The following is a 23,877-nucleotide window of genomic DNA, read 5'->3' as shown; positions in this document are numbered from 1 at the left end:
TATATGTGGAAGAAAGGTTTATGAGTGGCTCTCCCCTAACTCCGAAGATTTATGTTATTTAGGAAGGATACTACTTATATCCCTTGTTCAGTAATTAAACAGACCTAGCATACGTTCCAGAAATGGAAACAGACAATAATAGGAATATGTAGATCATGAAAATTTTATATTGCACTGTCACGATTTGTTTGTGTCTTCTTCATCTACCCAGCAGAACCTCAATCGAATCCAAACATCAGTGTACAAAGACATAGGTACATGTATGTGTGAAATGTTCATCGCAAATCAGACATTATAGGCCAAAGCACTGTCCCAGCATACTCTATAGGTTAAATGTTGTCCCACACCCAACCAGTGGTCCCGTGACCGCCGAGTGCATATAGAGGATGTCTCATCCTCCTCCCTGTCTTCCCCAAATATGGACAAGTGTCTGATTTGCAAAATTAATACATACTTGTGTCTAGGTCACCGATTATTGTATGAAATATTTTTTTTTCTTATGTTAATAATTGATGGCAGTCATTGTTTGCTGCCAAAGGGTGGACTGTCGAAGTCAAATATATTACATAAAAAGAACATACAAACTACACACATATGAGTCGCTATACTTGCAAATACGCGCAGCGAGCACAGCAATATATGGTAACACACGCATTACACGGACATGCCACAGAGATGGATTCGACACTTATTTCATACAGTACATAATTATAATAATATCAAGCGCCAGACATCATGATGATTTAGAATTGTATATGATGGAGTGGTGTCATGTATGTGTATTATTTGAACGGAACCAGACAGACCTGTCATGTTTACTGTTAAAACAACCAGATTAATGTGTAGATTCATTTGATACTTGTTATTAAGTTGTAGGACATTGCAACACGGAATTATGATTAAATGTATAAAAGCTAAAATCACTTTTATTAGAACAATAGATATTCCAAACAGGTGGTGGACAGGAAACTCAGGCCAGCCCTTTGTTCAGCATATACAAAGGGACTGGTGACTCATCGTGAATCCCTCCCCCAGAAACTAGATAACACACTGATCACACAGGAAGGTAGTTCCTGTTTTGGTCTCAGAGTTGCTGTAAGGTCTCAGAGGAAGATGGAGTCCCAGCATTACTGTACAGAGAGAGAGAGTGATATGGAAAGATGAATTTATATAACTTAAGGATAATGGTATTGTATCGCTGGCATGTAACTGTATGTAACTGAAACTGTATGTAATTGTATGTTTTAACTGCTTACTGTGTGAGTTGTAATCATGTAACAATAGGTATACTGTACTTTGTAATATATATTTAATCCATATCCTTTTAATAACAAATATATACATCAATGAGCTTTGGAACTCAGATAATGTGTGGGTGTATTATTTTCTCTTATGGGATACAGTGTTTTGGAATGTACAGCGCACTTTTATCGTATATGGTAATAAGATGCGCCTGGCGTCTGCAATATATATTAGAGTGGGCATTTTAAATATTTGTGAGAAATCAATTTGTCATTCTTAATATATATATATATATACTGTATGTTTCATGTCATCCTCATTGCATATGGTTCAATTCTTACTTTTAATATTTTTCGCCTATATTCTTCTGACATTTCCAGCCACGTACAAACTGTCCCAACACATTACTAGAGAATTACTGCATTAAATGAAGAGACAAAGGTGGTCAATCCGAGTTGATCGGACGTAGCAACTTTTTGCTGCCCGTGCGATCAACTAGACGCCGCCTATGGGGGAGTGCATTTCTGCATAGCAGGGCTACGAACACTTGTGCAGCCCTGCTATGCAATAAAAGTTTTGTGTAAAAGAAGACCAGGGTAAGAGTTATTTACCCTGTGTGATCGATCCAGCGTTGCAGGTCCCGGAATTGACGTCAGACATCCGCCCTCCAAACGCGTGGACACACCTGCGTTGGACTCACCACTCCCCGAAAACAGTGAGTTGCCGCCTTCCTCCTGTCAATCTTCTTGCGGTCGCCGCTGCGACCGCTTTCTTCGTTCGCAGCATCGCTGCCCGGCAACGGGCAATGACGCGCCTGCACAATGCGGTCGCCGCGCATGCGCAGTCCCGACCCAATCGCACGGCTGCGAGGAAGTGCAGCGTGCGATCGGGTCGGAATGACCTCCAATGTTTTTATTTGTTCGCTACACAGAATAATGCAATATTACACCTCAGTACTATTCCAGATTGACTACTGCATAAAGGCCCAGTTGACTTTGAAAAAAGAAAAAAAAAGAAAATTTTGTGGAGTTTTCAGTCTTTGAGGGAATTCAGTTGCCGGCGACATGTTTTCCATGGCGAATTCCTATGATATCCGCCACACTTTACCCCACATAGGGTAGTGAGCACTTTTAAGCGAAGGGTGTGAATTGCCGTTGTGGTGTTTAAACGGCAACCCAATGGCAATTCACACCCTGCACCCACAAATGAATTCCTCCCTTTGGTCCTAATGCTAAGTTGACTGCAAATCGGCCACAGATGCTCCAACTTTGCATGCGCAGCGGGGATCAAGTCAGTCAAAATACAGATGCCGGAATGCAGACATTACTTGGAATGCCGACGCCGGGATCCATTTATTACTATCCCAGCACCAGGATCCCAACCAACTTGATCCCGAATGATGATGCACTGGCTGCTAGAGATGTAAGCCGCGTGGGAGGGAGGTTAGGTTTAGGATGCAGGGGGAGGGTTAGGGTAAGGCTGCAGGAGGGGGGTTAGAGTTAGGGCTGTGGGGAGGGAGGATTAGAATTAGACTGGTGGGAGAGGGGGTTAGGTATAGGTACCCCTGAGGAGGGTTAGGTTGCTGGGGAGGGAGGGTTAGGTTTAGACGGGGGGGAGGGGAGTTAGGGTTAGGCACCACCAGGAGGGGTTAGGGTTAGGCTGAGGGGGAGGGAGGGTAGGTTTAGACTGCGGAAAAGGTGGGTTAGGGGGGTTAGGGATCAGGGTAAGATTTTTTAATTAGTCTAGGTCGGTATTTTAATCAACCGGAAGCTGCAGTTGGTATTTTGACAGCCGGCATCCCAACAGTCAGGATCCCGATACCAGCCCATGCAGCGTTGTACCAATATCTTTGCAGGCAGCCTGCCTCCTATCTATGGTGGTCATTCCGAGTTGTTCGCTCGTTGGCGATTTTCGCTATATTGCGATTAGTCGCTTACTGTGCATGCGCAAGGTTCACAGAGCGCATGCGCTTAGTTATTTTACACAAAAGTTAGGTATTTTACTCACGGCATAATGAGGATTTTTCTTCGTTCTGGAGATCGCAGTGTGATTGACAGGAAGTGGGTGTTTCTGGGCGGAAACTGGCCATTTTCTGGGCGTATGTGAAAAAACGCTGGCGTTTCTGGGAAAAACGCGGGAGTGTCTGAAGAAACGGGGGAGTGTCTGGGCGAACGCTGGGTGTGTTTGTGACGTCAAACCAGGAACGAAACTGACTGAACTGATCGCAATGGCTGAGTAAGTCTGGAGCTACTCAGAAACTGCTTAGACATTTCTATTCGCAATTCTGCGAATCTTTCGTTCGCAATTCTGCTAAGCTAAGATTCACTCCCAGAGGGCGGCGGCTTAGCGTGTGCAATGCTGCTAAAAGCAGCTAGCGAGCGAACAACTCGGAATGAGGGCCTATGATTGGATTGCTACTCATCATCAGGGCTGAAGCTAGGAGCTAGTGGTATCACTAAGGCTGTTCCTCCATAAATATTGGTTAAGATCACAAAATATCTGTCTCCCCAGTGTGTAGTAATGTGTAGGAACAGGCAGAATACAGTAAGTGCTTTGAAAGCTGGCAATAAATAATAATACATTGTTAGAGCAAACTGTATATACTCCTTAAGAATCCCATGCACTGCTGAATGTGCTACAATGTTGAGATTCACTTGCATTCCTCATTGATTTTCCCAGTTCTATCGTACGGTGCATTTCCCCCTGCTCCAGTTAAAGATAGGGATTAAGTAACTGTTCCTTTAATAGACAATAGAAGTCCTAAAGCCTAGGATAGAGTTAACTGAAGACGGATTAGCAGGGTAGAAGCATGAACAGGGAGAGGGGAGGTGGCTAAATGTTAGAGTTTAGAAAAAAACGTTGTATGCTAAATTCCAAGACCTCTTCCCTGTACGCTGTATATAGTCTCTCCATATTTATATTAGAAGCAGCAAGTCTGTACTCACCACAGTCAGGGGGTCAGCTGGTCAGCTGCTGTATACAGTACTAGCTGTAAATGGCAACAGACATTGTTACACAGTTCTCTCTCCCCACCCCCCAGATTCCTGTGTACTACTCATGTGGGCAGGAAGTGATTGCAGCTTGAACATTTAAAATAAATTACCCAATGTGCTTTTCTGCATATTATAATGTGTGCACTGCAGTACTACAGAGGAACTGCAGCTACTTACAGAAAAATGATATACCTATTTATCAAAATGATTTTTCAATGCTTCCAGTATACTATCATAGTTCACTGCAGTGCAGTCTGAAGGTATTCTATGCTGTTCTTGATACAGTACATGTTCTGTAAACATACGTATGTATAGCAGTGATGTAAATGGCTGAGAAGGCACTGGCTAGTACCAGAGCCAGATTTACACACAATTTATGAGCAATGTAGGCATTATACAAAGGTGCAGCAGTATATACTGCATGAAATTTGGTGAGATTTGATCAGCGATGTGCGGACAAGGTTGGCAGGGGAGGTTGCACTGCCTCACCTACCATAGACCGTGCCTCCCAACTGACCCAATTTTCACGGAACAGTCCAGTTTTTTTGGGACTATCCCTCCTGCGGGCCATCGTGTCCCGTGGGGGGGGGGGCAGTTGGGAGGCTCCTGTCACTCGCTGCTCTGCTTAAGTGCAGACGTGCAGAGCAGCGATGAATAGACACTGTGCGCATGCGCACAGCATCTATTCCCGGGAGGCAGAGGGACTGGGGTATAGCCAGCAGCTCACAGAATGCTGGCCATGCCCCCACTGTGACTAAGGGGGATATTTACTAAAACATCATTATCTCATAAAAGCTGGAAAATTTGATATTTATTTTCTCTGGAGATGGAGATAAATATCTCCTCTCCATTGGCTGTTGCAGAGTAGTCCACAATTCAAATAGGGGAGCCACATCAACTGCCATCCCAAACACAGCCAGACATTGCTGTTCAGGACTCACTGGCAGTTGGTCTCCCCTGTTTGAATTGTGGACTGTGCTGCAACTGTCTTTCTCTAACGTCCTAGTGGATGCTGGGGACTCCGTAAGGACCATGGGGAATAGACGGGCTCCGCAGGAGACATGGGCACTTTAAGAAAGAATTTAGATTCTGGTGTGCTCTGGCTCCTCCCTCTATGTCCCTCCTCCAGACCTCAGTTTGAATCTGTGCCCGGACGAGCTGGGTGCTTTTCAGTGAGCTCTCCTGAGCTTGCTGTGAGAAAGTATTTTGTTAGGTTTTTTATTTTCAGGGAGCTCTGCTGGCAACAGACTCCCTGCATCGTGGGACAGAGGGGAGAGAAGCAACCCTACTCTCTGAAGGTAGGTCCTGCTTCTTAGGCTACTGGACACCATTAGCTCCAGAGGGATCATACACAGGATCTCACCCTCGTCGTCCGATCCCAGAGCCGCGCCGCCGTCCCCCTCGCAGAGCCGGAAGACAGAAGCCGGGTGAGTAAGAGAAGCAAGAAGACTTTGAAATCGGCGGCAGAAGACTCCGGTCTTCACTGAGGTAACGCACAGCACTGCAGCTGTGCGCCATTGCTCCCACACACCACACATACTCCGGTCACTGTAAGGGTGCAGGGCGCAGGGGGTGCGCCCTGGGCAGCATTTGGACCTCCTTTTGGCAAAAGTGAACATATATACAGTTGGGCTCTGTATATATGTATGAGCCCCCGCCAAGAAAATACATATTTAAGCGGGACAGAAGCCCGCCGTCGAGGGGGCAGGGCTTCTTCCTCAGCACTCACCAGCGCCATTTTTTCTCCACAGCTCCGCTGAGAGGAAGCTCCCCAGGCTCTCCCCTGCAGATACACGGTAGAAGAGGGTAAAAATAGAGAGGGGGCACATAATTAGGCGCAAAAATCAATATAACAGCAGCTACTGGGTTAACATTAAGTTACTGTGTTATTCCTGGGTTTATAGCGCTGGGGTGTGTGCTGGCATACTCTCTCTCTCTGTCTCTCCAAAGGGCCTTGTGGGGGAACTGTCTTCAAAAAGGGCATTCACTGTGTGTGTGGTGTGTCGGTACGTTTGTGTCGACATGTTTGACGAGGAAGGCTATGTGGAAGCAGAGCGGGCGCAAATGAATGTGGTGTCTCCGCCGACGGCGCCGACACCTGATTGGATGGATATGTGGAAGGTTTTAAATGATAGTGTTAATTCCTTGCATAAAAGGTTGGAAAAAGCTGAAGCCTCAGGACAGTCAGGGTCTCAGCCCGTGCCTGTTCCTATGTCGCAGAGGCCGTCAGGGTCTCAGAAGCGCCCACTATCCCAAATTGTTGACACAGATACCGACATGGATTCTGATTCCAGTGTCGATTACGATGATGCAAAGTTACAGCCAAAATTGGCTAAATCCATCCGTTATATGATTATAGCAATTAAGGATGTGTTGCACATCACAGAGGAAACACCAGTCCCTGACAAGAGGGTTCATATGTATGGGGAAAAGAGGCAGGTGGTGACCTTTCCGCCTTCACACGAGCTAAATGAGTTATGTGAAAAGGCTTGGGAATCTCCAGATAAAATAACTGCAGATTTCCAAACGGATTCTTATGGCGTATCCTTTCCCGCCAACGGACAGGTTACGCTGGGAATCCTCCCCTAGGGTGGACAAAGCTTTAACACGCTTATTCAAGAAGGTAGCCCTGCCGTCACAGGATACGGCTACCCTCAAAGATGCTGCGGATAGAAAGCAGGAGGGTACTCTGAAGTCCATTTATACACATTCAGGTACCTTACTGAGGCCGGCTATCGCGTTGCCTGGGTGTGTAGTGCTGTAGCAGCATGGACGGACACCCTGTCTGAGGAACTTGATACCTTAGACAAGGATACTATATTATTGACCCTGGGGCATATAAAAGACGCTGTCCTATATATGAGAGATGCTCAAAGAGACATTAGTCTACTGGGTTCTAGAATAAATGCTATGTCGATTTCTGCCAGAAGGGTCCTGTGGACTCGGCAATGGACAGGTGATGCCGACTCAAAAAGGCACATGGAGGTTTTACCTTACAAGGGTGAGGAATTGTTTGGGGAGGGTCTCTCGGACCTGGTCTCCACAGGTCAATAAAATGGTATCCTTATCCAGGGTATCCAATTCCGCCGATAAGGTATCTGTCCAAGCTGCTACAGCGCTACAAACCCAAGCCGACGCTATCGCCGGTCTGAGTAAGGTACCAGAGTGTGTGTAAATGGACTTTAAGGTAGCCTCCTGCTTGCGATCAGCAGGATCCCTGAGGGTAGCCGTATCTTGGGATGGCAGTGCTACCTTTTTGGATAAGCGTGTCAACGCTTTGTGCACCCTTGGGGAGGATTCCCACCGTATCCTGTCCTTAGCCGGGAAAGGATACGCCATAAGAATCTGAAGGGTTAACTCTTCTGTGCTTTGTAAATATTACTTTTTATATGATCAATTTCCTTATAATAGTTACAGTGTAAAAGTGAATATTTCTACCTCCCTAATGAAAGGTTAAAACATGCTATATGAACTGTTATGTGTTTGCATAGATGCGTGCTACCCTGTGCTGGATACCTTTATCTCCTCATACAATACCAGGCTTGTATGTGTCTGACTTCTCAAGGACAGTTCTATACCAGATGAAACCTGTTACAGACTTTGATAAATGTTTTGAGAAACTTGTAGAAAACCCATATATGCATATCCTTCCACTGCGGCAGTTCCTAGCCAATCATGTTATGTTAGCCCCTTTTGTGTTCTGTCCAATTAGTTATTGACTTTGGATATACACGCCCTAAATCCTTTCTTTTATATACTTATGTTTAACGAACAATAAACAGTGTGAATTTTTACTGCTTGTGTTGTGCATGTACCTTGTGGCTAAAAGTTCATACTCCAGACGTCTAAGAGGCCATCACATCGAGGGTTAAGAATATAAGGGCAAATCCTTTCAGCTGGGGGCTACGTCCGCGATTCAGTGATCGTCCCTGAATGGTAAGATAGAGAATTTATTGTCTGTCTTTGCCATACAGGATTGCGGTCATACACTGAAGCTGAATCCGTGTCAGTGTTCCGGGAACACGTGACAAGGTAATATTTAAGTCCGGGACTTAATATTACGAAGTTTTATGTAAAAGCATAAAACAGGTATCAGGGATACCATAGAATCTTTAATGTCTGGGACTTAAAGATACGTCTGAGAAAGGACCCGGGGTCCAAGCGCAATTCTCCAAAGACGTCAGTATCTGGGATACTTAAAAATAGACCTGGGGTCTATACGTAACGTAGAGAATACCTCGATTTGATCGTCTATATATTTTTGTATGTTTGTAGTGAGATAAGTTCTTATATTTGGTCCAGACGGCTGGTAAGTTTTCGTCTGCCAGATATCTTTACTCAAACACTTTTCTTGCTTCCTGTCTAAAACGCTGTATTTTTCTGACATCTTGTACGAATGGTAAGTATCGTACCCGTCAAAAGATTTCATGTTCTCACTGTACAGATAATATTGTGATATTGTCAATGACTAATTAACTGGTTAAGCTGATGCATGTATAGTAAGTAGAGTGTTGTATATTTTAGATATTTTCCTTTAAAGTTGTACTGTTGATTTATATTACTGTCTGACAATGGGCTCTAGTCAGAGTAAAAAAAACTACATATCCCCCGCCCCTCCCTGGTGAGACATGCAAGATGTATGTCGCCCGCAACTCTACCTCAGAGTATTACTTAGTTAACCCATGGGTGGATAATTTAGCGGGATGGATAGAGAAAGCAGGACAGGACCCATTCCTACGGGAAGGCAGTAATTACCCTTTCTATATGGAGATTTAAGAAAAAATGTCAGTTTCCAACAGCACAGAAGCGAGGCAGTGAGAAACTGTATCCCTCTGCCTCCCCCCTTGCATTCCAATGTATCCTGCGCTCAGAGACACAAATCTCTTGGCAGCAGTAACCCTTTCACACTAAATGGGATTGCCTCCAGCTCCACTGCTGGAGGGTGCGTCCACTAGCTCTATCCCTAGCACTAATAACCCAGAGTTTAGATAATAGTGAAACACTGTCCCAAGCCCACTATTACCCTCGATGGCTGTATATCTTATTTGCGCAAAGCTTGCAAAGGACGCAGCTATACACATATGAAGGAAGGCTTTTTTGCCTGTGCTTTTTTTTTGCCTGTCGCTGTGGCTTGTAAACAGAAACCTTCATAGTCTGTTACTGCGTTTTGGAAAAGGTTTAAGGACTGCTGGACAGATGACGCTGGCTTACCTTTGCTTAACTCAGAAAGCTTACTCATTTCCCCACCCACTCATGCCTATCAGAGCTCCGGACGCTTTGACAGACAGAGCCGGCCCCGCAGTCAGGGAAGATTCCAAAGACCCCGCGCACTGACGGGGCCCGGAGGAGGGTATCCCAGCCTTTATTCAACTCTCCCGTCATAGTAAAGATTCACCTCTGCTGCCACTTATTATAAATGGAAGTAAAATTCCCTTTTTAGTGGACAGCGGTGCAACAACCAGTGTTTTGTGTTCTGACCTATGCAGTATCCCCTCTCACCAGAAAAGATAGAAGGTCTCCGCCCCATGATACAGCAATTCTTACAACAGGGTATTCTCAGACATATTGTATCACCATACTGTACTCCTGTGAACCCTGTTGCCAAAGCTGATGGCAGTATAAGATTTGTACAGAATCTCAGAGCGATCAATCAGTTAATTGTCCCAATTGCACCAATTGTTCCAGATGTAAACTCACTCATTTCTGCAATCCCTGCAGATGCTGCGTTCTTCTCTGTAATTGATTTGAAGAATGCCTTTTTTCAGCATACCTGTAGATTCACAGACACAATTACTTTTTGCCTTTTCTTTTGAGGGTAAACAACTTACCTGGTGCAGATTATTGACGCACCTGTTGTCTCCAGGCCACATTGGGGCCCTGGCAACCTCACCATGGTTCAGTCCTGCTACAGTATGCAGATGATCTGCTGCTCTGTAGTAAAACTGAGGAGGCCTGCCGAGAGGATGGTGTTTCATTACTAAACTGGCTTTGTGAATGTGGACACAAGGTGTCCAAAATAAAAATGCAATGGTGTAAAAAGCATGTTGATTACTTAGGTTTTGTGCTCACTCAGGGAGAGAGGAAAGTCAGTCCACAACGCATACAGTCTGTATTGGGCCTGGTCACCCCAACTACCCAGAAGGAACTACTGTCCTTCCTGGGTATGGTAAATTACTGCAGACAGTGGATTTCTGATTGCTCTTATTATGATAACATTTTGAGACAAGCCACACTGAAGGACAAACCTAAAACTGTACAATGGTCACAAGAAATGTTAACTGCATATGAAAGTTTAAAATGTATGTTGATAAAAAGTCCGGCACTTGGCCTCCCCAATTATGTACTACCTTTCCATCTATATGCAAGGGACAATTGTAAAACCATGGCGGGGGTGCTCACACAGTTTCATGGAGGGAAGTTGCGCCCCGTGGCATTTTTTTCCCAAAGTCATGCCAGTGTCTGTGCAAGGTATGCCTGCCTGCCTCAGGGCTTTGGCAGCCTGTGCAATGGTTGCAGAAATGGCCACTACCCTCACTTTAGGCCACATCACAGTACTCCACACCACACATGATGTCCTGGCAATACTTAAAGGCTTACACACACAGCACATGTCAGCACAACGCCTTAGTGGATATGAAGTACTCCTTTTGAGTAACCCTACCCTTACCATCAAGTACACTGCTAGTTCTTCTGGCCCTGCACCCATTCTCAATGCCCTTTTAGGCTTGAAAGGTCCCGAGGATGAACCACCCGACCTACATGACTGTGCTGCTTCCATTGAAGCTGAAACTTCTCCCAGACTTGACATGTCTCCCGTTCCCATACCAGGCGCAGACATAGTTTTTGTTGACGGCTCCTGTAGTGGGCCCAATGACAATACATACCAGGCTGGCTATGCCATTGTCACCCTCCCTGATACTGTGTTGGAAACCCTACCAATACCTTATCAGTCCGCGCAAGCTGCAGAACTCATTGCACTCACTAGAGCATGTCCCTCCCTTGACAACGTCCATCTGCTCACTCAACTTCAAGCTGCTGCGACTAATACTGATCTCTCCGACTGAACTTACCCAATTCTGCAGAAAAAATCCTAAATCAGGATTAATCTGCAAAGAGGGGAAACCCTGTGTACCCCAGTCCAGTGCCCCTTTGCTCGTTGCCCAGTGCCGTGGTGTTGGTCACCGTGGTGAAGCCACAACACTCCTCCTACTAACCAATGATTTTTATGTTACTAATGCCAAATCACTTGTGGACCAGTATGTTAGCAGATGCATCACTTGCCTCAGGAACAACCATAATAAAGCTAAACACCAGCATCTTGAATACCCCACAAAAGACTCTAGGTTACTCCCCATTTGAAATACTAATGGGCAGGCCTTTTCCTACACCCTGGGCTAAGAAACCACTAGTAATACAGGAAGGAGATCTAGAACTCATCAGAGAAGAGTATGTCAGGTCCCTGATAACAAAACTGAATGAAATTGAACATGAGGTTGTTTGTAAAAACCCTTTTGAATCCACAGGAACCTACACACCCCTTTAAAGTCGGAGACAGAGTCGTGGTGAAGGTGCTCCCCAGGAACAAGAGCCCAGGAGACTTCACCTATGGTCCAGAGACAGAGGTCGTAGCAGTTACCCGAACAGCAGTCCTGACAGAGGAAAGTCCTACCTGGATCCATGCATCCCGAGTAAAAAAGGTTCCTAGACCAGACCTAGAGAGGGAAGCAAGTGATTCCAGTGAGGTACGAACCGGGGCAGACAGCCCTGACCTCCCACCTAGCGAAGAAAGAAGAACAGAAGAAGATGAGGAACCTGTCCCCTATCTCTATCCTGGGGACTATCTCGATAGCCCTACTGGCCCTCATTCACCTCACAATATGTGAAGTCGACATCACACACACTAATGGGGTCCCCACCTTGTGGTATAATTCCTCTAACACACACGTAGCCACATATATCCTTGACTATTTTATGTTCCCCAAAATTGCTGATGACAAATATTATATACAACAAAGGAGGAAATCAGGAATGTCTGAGACAGTATATATTTGTGTTACTGACGAATGGTACTATGACATTAGATATTATGGATCTAATTGTAATTCCTGGGAAGCTGTGGGGTGGAATACAGGAGCAGATTGGAAATATGGCCCATCATTTGCAAAAAATAGATATAGCAAATATCCCCAAAACAAACCTTTAAAGCCCCATATTGCCACTTCTAAAGATATGGTGGCTATTACTAACCCTACCTTTGAAGACACCCTAGCTATTGAAACTGGTTTCTCTGACATTAATTTTTGGTTGGAATGGATGAAGTATAGTGCTAACAAACACAATAAAAGCAACTGTTATGTCTGTGGCAAATCTAGGCCCCACCTAGGTACAGTGCCCCTTAATATACCCCTAGAACAGGAAAATTGTTTTTTCAGCCTTTCCAATGACACCAAAACAAATGACAGTCAGTGCGAAATGTGGAAAAGGGAATATCCCATATTGTCAAAAAATCCCAACCCAGGAAGCACCATAACCATATATCCTGGAAACTATACCTGTTATACATCTAACACCACCACAGGGAGAAATTTAAAAGGAGCCTCACTCAAGAATCATGTCATATAATAATCATGATTCTAAGAGGGGATTGAAGGGTTAACTCTTCTGTGCTTTGTAAATATTACTTTTTATATGATCAATTTCCTTATAATAGTTACAGTGTAAAAGTGAATATTTCTACCTCCCTAATGAAAGGTTAAAACATGCTATATGAACTGTTATGTGTTTGCATAGATGCGTGCTACCCTGTGCTGGATACCTTTATCTCCTCATACAATACCAGGCTTGTATGTGTCTGACTTCTCAAGGACAGTTCTATACCAGATGAAACCTGTTACAGACTTTGATAAATGTTTTGAGAAACTTGTAGAAAACCCATATATGCATATCCTTCCACTGCGGCAGTTCCTAGCCAATCATGTTATGTTAGCCCCTTTTGTGTTCTGTCCAATTAGTTATTGACTTTGGATATACACGCCCTAAATCCTTTCTTTTATATACTTATGTTTAACGAACAATAAACAGTGTGAATTTTTACTGCTTGTGTTGTGCATGTACCTTGTGGCTAAAAGTTCATACTCCAGACGTCTAAGAGGCCATCACATCGAGGGTTAAGAATATAAGGGCAAATCCTTTCAGAATCCTTTTGGGAATCTGCAGTTTCTTCTCTGGAGATTCCCACGCCTTTTCAAATAACTCGTTCAGCTCATGAGAAGGGGTAAAGGTTACCTCAGGTTTCTTTTCCTTATACATGTGTACCCTCGTGTCAGGGACAGGGGGTTCCTCTGTGATAAGCAAAACATCCTTTATTGCAATAATCATATATTGAATACTTTTAGCCAATTTTGGCTGTAACTTTGCATCATCGTAGTCGACACTGGAGTCAGAATCCGTGTCGGTATTAGAGTCTACTATTTGGGATAGTGGGCGTGTGATAGCCGGGGCAGCGGCAGGTCCATCAGTCATATTAAAAAGCATTGCACGCCAGGCCGTTTCATCACATAGGCAAGCAGTTTATTCACAGTTCAGTCAGAGTTATCACGACAATAACATTTAACTTCTTTTTCTTCTCTCCAGCACAATATTCATATGGGTTACATCAGGTTACATCTCCTTTCATTTGCTTCACTGGCAGTAACAGCATTGACAATGATGTGACAGCATTACAGTACAGTACATACCAGCGCAGTCTCTGGGAATCAGTAGTGCGGCTTCAGCAAACTGAGATTAATTTCAGTGTGCTCTCCCCCATTCGCCAGGGGCTCTATCTAAACGGGATCTCTCATGGACACGTTACAGGGGGCCTTCCGCCAAACGTGGTTCCTACCACTCACCCAGCTCGTCCTCTCCCGCAGACTCACACCTCCCGTCCCGCTTCTTGGGTATCCCTGAAGATGGCTTTGTTCCTGGTTCCTTCCACTTTACTCTGCATACTGTGGCTCTCACACTGCACTCTCCATCTCTCACTGAAGCTGCTGACTCTCCTGTTACACTGCAGATATGGGCTCTCCCTCTCTTCATAGCAACACCCACACGCTGCTCTTCTCTCCATCATGCCAGGGACTGGGGACCATGCTTGTTCCACAGTCCCCGGACTGCGTTTCTCCTGGACACTAGCCTATGCCCTCCATCCTCAGACCTCAGCTCCCACTGCTCTGTCCTGTGCTTTGTTCCTTTTGCTAAAATGCCCCTGCACTTCCTGTCCTAACCCCCTAGATGTTGCAGGGTCTGCCAGAACTGGTTTTGGGGCCATAAAACTCCCCCACTCACCTATAAGAATTAAATGGCTTTTGGAACTTTCCAATATCTCTTGTCTCCTAACATTCCAGTATGCCACAGGTGCTTTTGAGACCCCGAGGGTCCCTGCGATATAGGGGCAGGCAGGGCCTGACTCTCTGCATAATTCCTGGACTCAGCTTTGTCCAACCTTTTGTGCAATAAATTCACATTTGCACTTAAAACATTCCACATATCCACCCAGTCAGGTGTCGGTATTGCCGACGGAGACACCACATTCATTTGCTCCACCTCCTCGTTGGGAAAGCCTTCTACCTCAGACATGCCGACACACGCGTACCGACACACCACACACTCAGGGAAACCTCTTATCTGAAGACAGTTCCCCCACAAGGCCCTTTGGAGAGACAGTGAGAGAGTATGCCAGCACACACCCAGCGCTAATGACCCAGGAAAAAACACACTATATGTTTACCCAGGTAGCGCTGTAATTATCTATTTGCGCCAAATTATGTGCCCCCCCTTTTTTTTAAAACCCTCTTTCACCGTGGTAAGCAGGGGAGAGTCCGGGGAGCTTCCTCTCAGCGGTGTGCTGTGGAGAAAATGGCGCTGGTGAGTGCTGAGGAACAAGCTCCGCCCCCTCAGCGGCGGGCTTCGGTCCCGATGAAAAATTCAAAAACTGGCGGGGTATCTCTTTTATATACAGTGCCCAGCCTGTATATATGCTTATTGCCAGATTTGGAGGTCCTTATTGCTGCCCAGGGCGCCCCCCCCTGCGCCCTGCACCCTTACAGTGACTGCCGTGTGTGTGTGCTGTGTGGGAGCAATGGCGCTCAGCATTACCGCTGTGCGTTACCTCAGTGAAGATCTGAAGTCTTCTGCCACCTCTGAAGTCTTCTTTCTTCACATACTCACCCGGCTTCTATCTTCCGGCTCTGCGAGGAGGACGGCGGCGCGGCTCTGAGACGAACTGCGGGGTGAGACCTGTGTTCCGTTCCCTCTGGAGCTAATGGTGTCCAGTAGCCTAAGAAACAGAGCCTGACATTAAAGTAGGTCTGTTTCTATCTCCTCAGTCCCTCGCTGCAGGGAGTCTGTTGCCAGCAGGCTCCCTGAAAATAAAAAACCTAACAAAATACTTTCTTTTCAGGAAACTCAGGAGAGCTCCCTGTAATGCACCCAGTCTCCCCTGGGCACAGTAATAAACTGAGGTCTGGAGGAGGGGCATAGAGGGAGGAGCCAGTGCACACCCATACCTAAAGTTCTTTCTTAGTGCCCATGTCTCCTGCGGAGCCCATCTATCCCCATGGTCCTTACGGAGTCCCCAGCATCCTCTAGGACGTAAGAGAAAATACTTTTTAAACTTTATTAAATAAAATAAATTTTAAAAAACAATGTTATTAACAGTTTTGAATGTAAAAATTGTCAGTTAAGTGGTTTTAATAGCCCTGTCTCTCCTGAAAAGAGTATAACCCTCCAAGCAGAGTTGCCTACTCTCCCTCATTCTGCAGGAGACTCCCTGAAATAGCAGCAATCTCCCTGACTCCCTGAATAGACCATCAATCTCCCTGATTTTACCTTATCCCCATTATATAGCTGTTACATTCTTGGGGAAAAGATAAATTAGATATATACATTAAAATGGGATCATCAGCGCCATTTCCCTGTATTCGTTATAAGGCACAATGATCTCTATGGCTACATTCATTTTAAATAAGGCTTCTCATGGCTACTTACAGTACATGAGTATACAGTATACTAACTTTCGGGCTCATTTACGTTTTGATGTAAGTCATTTTCATGACGCGCCTCTCCGATGCAGCAGTACACGTCCGCGCTTATAGGTGTTAATTTCACAATCTCCCTGAAATGCTTTTTCAGAAGTAGCCTCCAAGTTAGCTACCCAACAGTAGCGGATCTTGCCACGGGCAAGCAAGACTTTTGCCCTGGCGCCGCCTTCCGGAGGGCGCCGCACCATGGCAAGATCCGCTACTGCTGTGGTGCCCCCGCTGCCGCGACCCGCTGTCCGTTGTGAAGGGAAACTAGACGCTACGCGTCTAGTTTCCCTTCGTGGGCTGCCCGCTGTGCGGGGAAACTAGACGCTACGCGTCTAATTTCCCTTCCTGGAGAGGACCTTCACTGTAATGATATGCGGTGCGCGTTGACGTCATCGCACACCGCACAGCAAAGGTCCTCTCCACGAAGGGAACTAGACGCTTAGCGTCTAGTTTACCTTCGTGGAGAGGACCTTTGCTGTGCGGTGTGCGATGACGTCATCGCGCAACGCACATCCTACAACAGTACAGGGGGCGTAACTGACCACGCCCCCTGTATGAACCCACGCCCCCTAATGCCGCCCTGCTACCCAATCGAGAGAATCATCCCCCCATGTCTCTGTGATACCTATAATATCGTATTGTTCCTTCATTACAAGCATTTCTAATTCCCCCATTTGGCCTGAAAGGCTTTATGCGTTTGCAAGCATACACTTTAGGTTAGTAATACCCTTATCTATTTGTCTATTCATTGGTATTCATTGGTATCCTTTCCCTTCTTACTTTAGCATTCCCTGATTTTCCAATTTTGACTATAAAATTAGAATAATGCAAAGATGATATTTCTAATATATTCTTTGTATTTTTCATATGGTAAAAACTGTGGCTTATACGTTAGTATGACAGGAAAGGCTCTGCCTCACCTCACTGCACATCACTGATGTAATAGGCTTACCATAATACCACTTTAAACCGGGGCACTAATGAATTACACAGGTTCTTTAGCTGGCTGATTTCAAGTCTGCATTTCTCCTGGTTTTATGTGGACACATCTGTAAGTGGCATACTTGCGTACCCTCCCAGATTGGCCTGGAGGCTCCTGAAAAGCATGCTGTGGTCACACCCCCTCATGGGGGGTGGGAGGTAGTTTTTGTACCGGCGCCCAGGATTTCTCTTGGCAGCCCTGACTATAACAAAAGGCTCCTCACCTCTTTGGAGGAAATTCAAGTGTTTTGAGTGCTGGCAGCAGTAGATGGAGCCGGATGGAGCAATTTAAGTGTTGCTTCGTTCAGACGTACACATTACTGTTATGTTATTCCTTCATTTTGACGGACTGGTAACTAGTTTACTTATATAGCACCATCATATTCTGTTCTACAATCTATTCAGAAAAAAAAAAAAAATTGTCAGTAATTCATAGCTGGCAAAATTATTTGAAAAAAGTCATATTAAATCTTGTAGAGTGTAATGTTGAACAAAACTAATTTAAGATGTGTTTTTACTTCTATATATACTGTAAGAAATCACTACTTATTCCAATTTTTGAAAACAACTTATTAAACTCTTAAACCTTATTTCAAAACGACTTTTTTGTTTAAAATTTTTATACAAAAATTATTTATACTCTGAAACATTGTGAAAAAATAACTGTAGGTTATAAATTGAACTTTTTATACTGGCTGCTCTGTTCCCTGAGTAATGTGGGATTTGGGCATTGGGTGCATACAATTCTTACCCATGCTGGCTCCCCTGCAAATTATGGAACTGCAAGATGACTTCAAATACCTTTTACTCTAGAGTACGTTACCTTTTATAATGCACAAGTTTTGCCCATGTATACTGGAGTGATGATATACTGTCACTAATACTGATATTATTTCTTGAGTTTTATATAAGCTCACTTGTGTATAATAAGTCAGTATGTTTAGCTCCTGTAAAAATAACAATCTTCTTGCATCCTTGCTTATATCATAACACAATTTTACAGGCAGCTAATCCTCTCATTAGTGAGTATGAAGTTAATTATCTGTGCCAGAGGTAAAGAAATTCCTGGAGAAACAGAGCGCTTAGGATCTTCAGTCTGCAGCTGTTACCAGTCTCCAGATGGATTCAAGTACACTACAAATGTTCACTTTCTATGAAACAACTCATGATAGCACATAATGGGAAATATGTAGCGTTGGAAGCATTTTACATCTCAAAACCAATTGCAAAATGCGTCAGTTAAAAAGGGATATAATTATATGCTTGTTTCAAGTAACAAATATACTAAGATACAAGGGACCAAGCCTACTACAGGTTGAGTATCCCTTATCCAAAATGCTTGGGACCAGAAGTATTTTGGATATCGAATTTTTCCGTATTTTATTATAATTGCATACCATAATGAGATATCATGGTGATGGGACCTAAATTCTAAACACAGAATGCATTTATGTTTCATATACACTAGAGACGAGCGGGTTCGGTTCCTTGGAATCCGAACCCCCCCGAACTTCACCCATTTTACACGGGTCCGAGGCAGACTCGGTTAACCCGAGCGCGCCCGAACGTCATCATCCCGCTGTCGGATTTTCGCGAGATTCGTATTCTATATAAGGAGCCACGCGTCGCTGCCATTTTCACCCGTGCATTGGAGATGATAGGGAGAGGACGTGTGCAGCGTTCTCTCAGTTGTGTTCAGTGTGCTGCAAATATCTGTGCTCAGTGTGCTGCAAATATCTGTGCTCAGTGTGCTTGCAAATATCTGTGCTCAGTGTGCTGAAAATATCTACGTTCTCTGCCTGAAAAATGCTCCATATCTGTGCTCAGTGTGCTGCAAATATCTGTGCTCAGTGTGCTTTATTGTGGGGACTGGGTACCACCAGTATTATATAGTAGGAGGACAGTGCAGAGTTTTGCTGACCAGTGACCACCAGTATTATACGTTCTCTGCCTGAAAAACACTCCATATCTGTGCTGCATTGTAGTATATAGTAGAAGGACAGTGCAGAATTTTGCTGACCAGTGACCACCAGTATTATATCAGTACGGTACAGTAGTCCACTGCTCTACCTACCTCTGTGTCGTCAAGTATACTATCCATCCATACCTGTGGTGCATTTTAGTTGTTGTGTGCAGTAGTAGGAGGACAGTGCATAATTTTGCTGACCACCAGTATATAATATATAGCAGTACGGTACAGTAGTCCACTGCTCTACCTACCTCTGTGTCGTCAAGTATACTATCCATCCATACCTGTGGTGCATTTTAGTTGTTGTGCGCAGTAGTAGGAGGACAGTGCAGAATTTTGCTGACCACCAGTATATAATATATAGCAGTACGGTACAGTAGTCCACTGCTCTACCTACCTCTGTGTCGTCAAGTATACTATCCATCCATAACTGTGGTGCATTTTAGTTGTTGTGCGCAGTAGTAGGAGGACAGTGCATAATTATGCTGACGACCAGTATATAATATATAGCAGTATGGTACAGTAGTCCACTGCTCTACCTACCTCTGTGTCGTCAAGTATACTATCCATCCATACCTGTGGTGCATTTTAATTGTTGTGCGCAGTAGTAGGAGGACAGTGCATAATTTTGCTGACCACCAGCATATAAAATATAGCAGTATGGTACAGTAGTCCACTGCTCTACCTACCTCTGTGTCGTCAAGTATACTATCCATCCATACCTGTGGTGCATTTTAGTTGTTGTGCGCAGTAGTAGGAGGACAGTGCATAATTTTGCTGACCACCAGTATATAATATATAGCAGTACGGTACAGTAGTCCACTGCTCTACCTACCTCTGTGTCGTCAAGTATACTATCCATCCATACCTGTGGTGCATTTTAGTTGTTGTGCACAATAGTAGGAGGACAGTGCATAATTTTGCTGACCACCAGTATATAATATATAGCAGTACGATACAGTAGTCCACTGCTCTACCTACCTCTGTATCATCAAGTATACTATCCATCCATACCTGTGGTGCATTTTAGTTGTTGTGCGCAGTAGTAGGAGGACAGTGCATAATTTTGCTTACCACCAGTATATAATATATAGCAGTATGGTACAGTAGTCCACTGCTCTACCTACCTCTGTGTCGTCAAGTATACTATCCATCCATACCTGTGGTGCATTTTAGTTGTGCGCAGTATTATATAGTAGGAGGACAGTGTAGAATTTTGCTGATCGCCAGTATATAATATATAGCAGTACGGTACAGTAGTCCACTGCTCTACCTACCTCTGTGTCATCAAGTATACTATCCATCCATACCTGTGGTGCATTTTAGTTGTTGTGCGCAGTAGTAGGAGGACAGTGCATAATTTTGCTGACCACCAGTATATAATATATAGCAGTACGGTACAGTAGTCCACTGCTCTACCTACCTCTGTGTCGTCAAGTATACTATCCATCCATACCTGTGGTGCATTTTAGTTGTTGTGCGCAATAGTAGGAGGACAGTGCATAATTTTGCTGACCACCAGTATATAATATATAGCAGTACGGTACAGTAGGCCATTGCTATTGATATATTACTGGCATATAATTATAATTATTATACAACATAAGGGTGGGTGTGAGGGCCCAAGGACAATTCCATCTTGCACCTCTTTTTTTCTTTAATTTATCTTTGCATCATGTGCTGTTTGGGGACTATTTTTTAAATCTGCCATCCTGTCTGACACTGCAGTGCCACTCCTAGATGGGCCAGTTGTTTGTGTCGGCCACTTGGGTCGCTTAGCTTAACCATCCAGTGACCTTGGTGCACCTCTTTTTTTCTTTGCATCATGTACTGTTTGGGGACTATTTTTTAAATCTGCCATCCTGTCTGACACTGCAGTGCCACTCCTAGATGGGTCAGGTGTTTGTGTCGGCCACTTGGGTCGCTTAGCTTAGCCACACAGCTACCTCATTGCACCTCTTTTTTTCTTTGCATCATGTGCTGTTTGGGGACTATTTTTTAAATCTGCCATCCTGTCTGACACTGCAGTGCCACTCCTAGATGGGCCACTTGGGTCGCTTAGCTTAACCATCCAGCGACCTCGGTGCACCTCTTTTTTTCTTTGCATCATGTGCTGTTTTGGGACTATTTTTTAAATCTGCCATCCTGTCTGACACTGCAGTGCCACTCCTAGATGGGCCAGTTGTTTGTGTCGGCCACTTGGGTCGCTTAGCTTAGCCACACAGCTACCTCATTGCTCCTATTTTTTTCTTTGCATCATGTGCTGTTTGGGGACTATTTTTTAAATCTGCCATCCTGTCTGACACTGCAGTGCCACTCCTAGATGGGCCAGGTGTTTGTGTCGGCCACTTGGGTCGCTTAGCTTAGTCACACAGCGACCTTGGTGCACCTCTTTTTTTCTTTGCATCACGTGCTGTTTGGGGACTATTTTTTGAAGTGCCATCCTGTCTGACACTGCAGTGCCACTCCTAGATGGGCCAGGTGTTTGTGTCGGCCACTTGGGTCGCTTAGCTTAGTCATTCAGCGACCTCGGTGCAAATTTTAGGACTAAAAATAATATTGTGAGGTGTGAGGTGTTCAGAATAGACTGGAAATGAGTGGAAATTATGGTTATTGAGGTTATTAATACTATGGGATCAAAATGACCCCCAAATTCTAGGATTTAAGCTGTTTTTGAGGGTTTTTTGTAAAAAAAACCCTGAATCCGACAAAAAATTTTCAGGGAGGTTTTGCCAAAACGTGTCCGAATCCAAAACACGGCCGCGGAACCGAATCCAAAACCAAAACACAAAACCCGAAAAATGTCCGGTGCACATCACACCTTATACACACAGCCTGAAGGTCATTTAATACAATATTTTTAATAACTTTTTGTATTAAACAAAGTTTGTGTACATTAAGCCATCAGAAAACAAAGGTTTCACTATCTCACTGTCGCTCAAAAAAATCTGTATTTTGGAATATTCCGTATTTCGGAATATTTGGATATGGGATACTCAACCTGTATAATGTAAATGCCTATTGCATGAACGTGAAGGTATATTTAGAACTTCTAATACACTTTAAGCATATAACATTAAATTTAATTGATTTTATTAGGATACCTTCAGAACCATTGTGAACATATAACGCTGTTTATTAGTATAAGTATAAATATGATGATGTCTTGTTTTTAATATACTGTAGTATTCTAATAAATGATAATAATTCAACAAATATTATTATTATTATTATTATTATTATTATAGAAAATTATGTGTACCTTCCACAAAAGGTTATGGAAGCGCTCATAGCCTGGGCTGATAGTGGTAATCTGTAAAAGCCGTAACCAGCTCCAGGCTATGAAAAGCTGGACTTTTCATACTACAGCATACCTCCCAACTTTGCCCTTGCAGTAAGAGGGACACACACGCGGCGAAGCCGCGCGAGCTCCCGAAAAGGGGGCGTGGCCTACGAAAATGGGGCGTGCCCCCGTTTTCGTCACTGAGGGGGCATGCCCAGCGCTCTGTGAGCCGCTGGCATGTCCCCTCTCCCTCTGTCTCCAGTGAATAGACGCTGTGCACATGTGCACAGCGTCTATTCACCGCTGCTCTGCTAAGCAGGGCAGCGAGAGACAGAGACTCCCAACTGCCCACCGCGGAACACTGCGGCCCGCGGGTGTGACAGCAGGACAGTCCCCAAAAAACGGGACTGTCCCGCGAAAATCGGGACAGTTGGGAGGTATGCTACAGTAATAATGAAACCTGCAGTGTGGAGTCCCCGTCTCGTAGCACAGCTCCAGCCTGTTCAGCATAGGGCTGTATTCCATAAGAAAAAGAGTCTGCAAATACTGCAGAAATAGCCAAGGGCCCTAGGGAAAATACAACCCCAAGATGAAAGTGCATGCTCTCATCCCAGCACCCCTAGCGAGATCAGTATGAAATACCGACAGTCGGGATGCTGGCCATCAGTATACAGACAAGGCTATCCCGGCCTTCAGTATGCCGGCAGCGGTGCAAGTGCAGAGAGTCCCCTTGTGGGCCCGCTGCGCTCGCCAAAGGTTATATTCCTACTGTGGGAATAGCCCCTGTGAGACGGGATTCCGGCTGGCGGCATTGTCAGCAGTCGTGATTCCGGCGTCGGTATCCTGACCGCCAGGATCCCAACTGCTGGCAATTTAACTGCATATCCGTCCCCCCCCCCCCAGCTTTTAGGAGAGTAAATTTGTTAGAAATACATTTTTTTAGTGTTGCCCTACTAGTAGGATGCCCTGGCAGACATAAACTGCTAGGATATTGTGAAGATCGTAGGGCTTGCAGTTACATTAATATATAGCAAAGATATCACTACTGTACATGTCACAGTAGTGCTTATTACACTTCCCTGCTTCTTTCCTCACTCTTCAGTCTTAATTACTGCAACCAGAGATTACAGCAACAACAACACCACATCCAGCAGTGCAGCTACCAGAAACATCTACCCTCTGCACATCACGCCTTCCATGCTGAAGCTCTGTGACATGCACAGGTAAAGCAAAATTAAGGTAAAGTAAAATACACAATGAAAGAACAACAAATAACACATTTTAAGAATGGCAGTGTGCCAGAGCCTTTACTGTCTCTTGCGCTGTGCCATATTCCTAAAA

At 44.6% G+C, this 23,877-nt stretch overlaps 1 protein-coding gene across 2 annotated transcripts in view; it reads right to left on the bottom strand.

Moving 5' to 3' along the window:
• Nucleotides 1-17,533, bottom strand: part of HNMT (histamine N-methyltransferase) — a 52,675-nt gene extending 35,142 nt beyond the window's left edge. The window contains exon 1 of one of the 2 annotated variants that reach the window (XM_063933724.1): nucleotides 17,509-17,533. The gene's annotated coding sequence lies outside the window, so the exon portion shown is untranslated. Of the gene's footprint in view, nucleotides 1-4,187; nucleotides 4,299-17,508 lie in introns of those variants that run through there. The other variant, XM_063933723.1, reaches the window with a different exon arrangement.
• Between the last annotated feature and the right edge of the window lie 6,344 nt (nucleotides 17,534-23,877).

This window comes from Pseudophryne corroboree, chromosome 7 (genome assembly GCF_028390025.1).
Source record: "Pseudophryne corroboree isolate aPseCor3 chromosome 7, aPseCor3.hap2, whole genome shotgun sequence".
NCBI lineage: Eukaryota > Metazoa > Chordata > Amphibia > Anura > Myobatrachidae > Pseudophryne > Pseudophryne corroboree.
The sequence above is the reverse complement of the archived record's forward strand: the minus strand, read 5'-3'. Positions and strand labels throughout refer to the sequence as shown.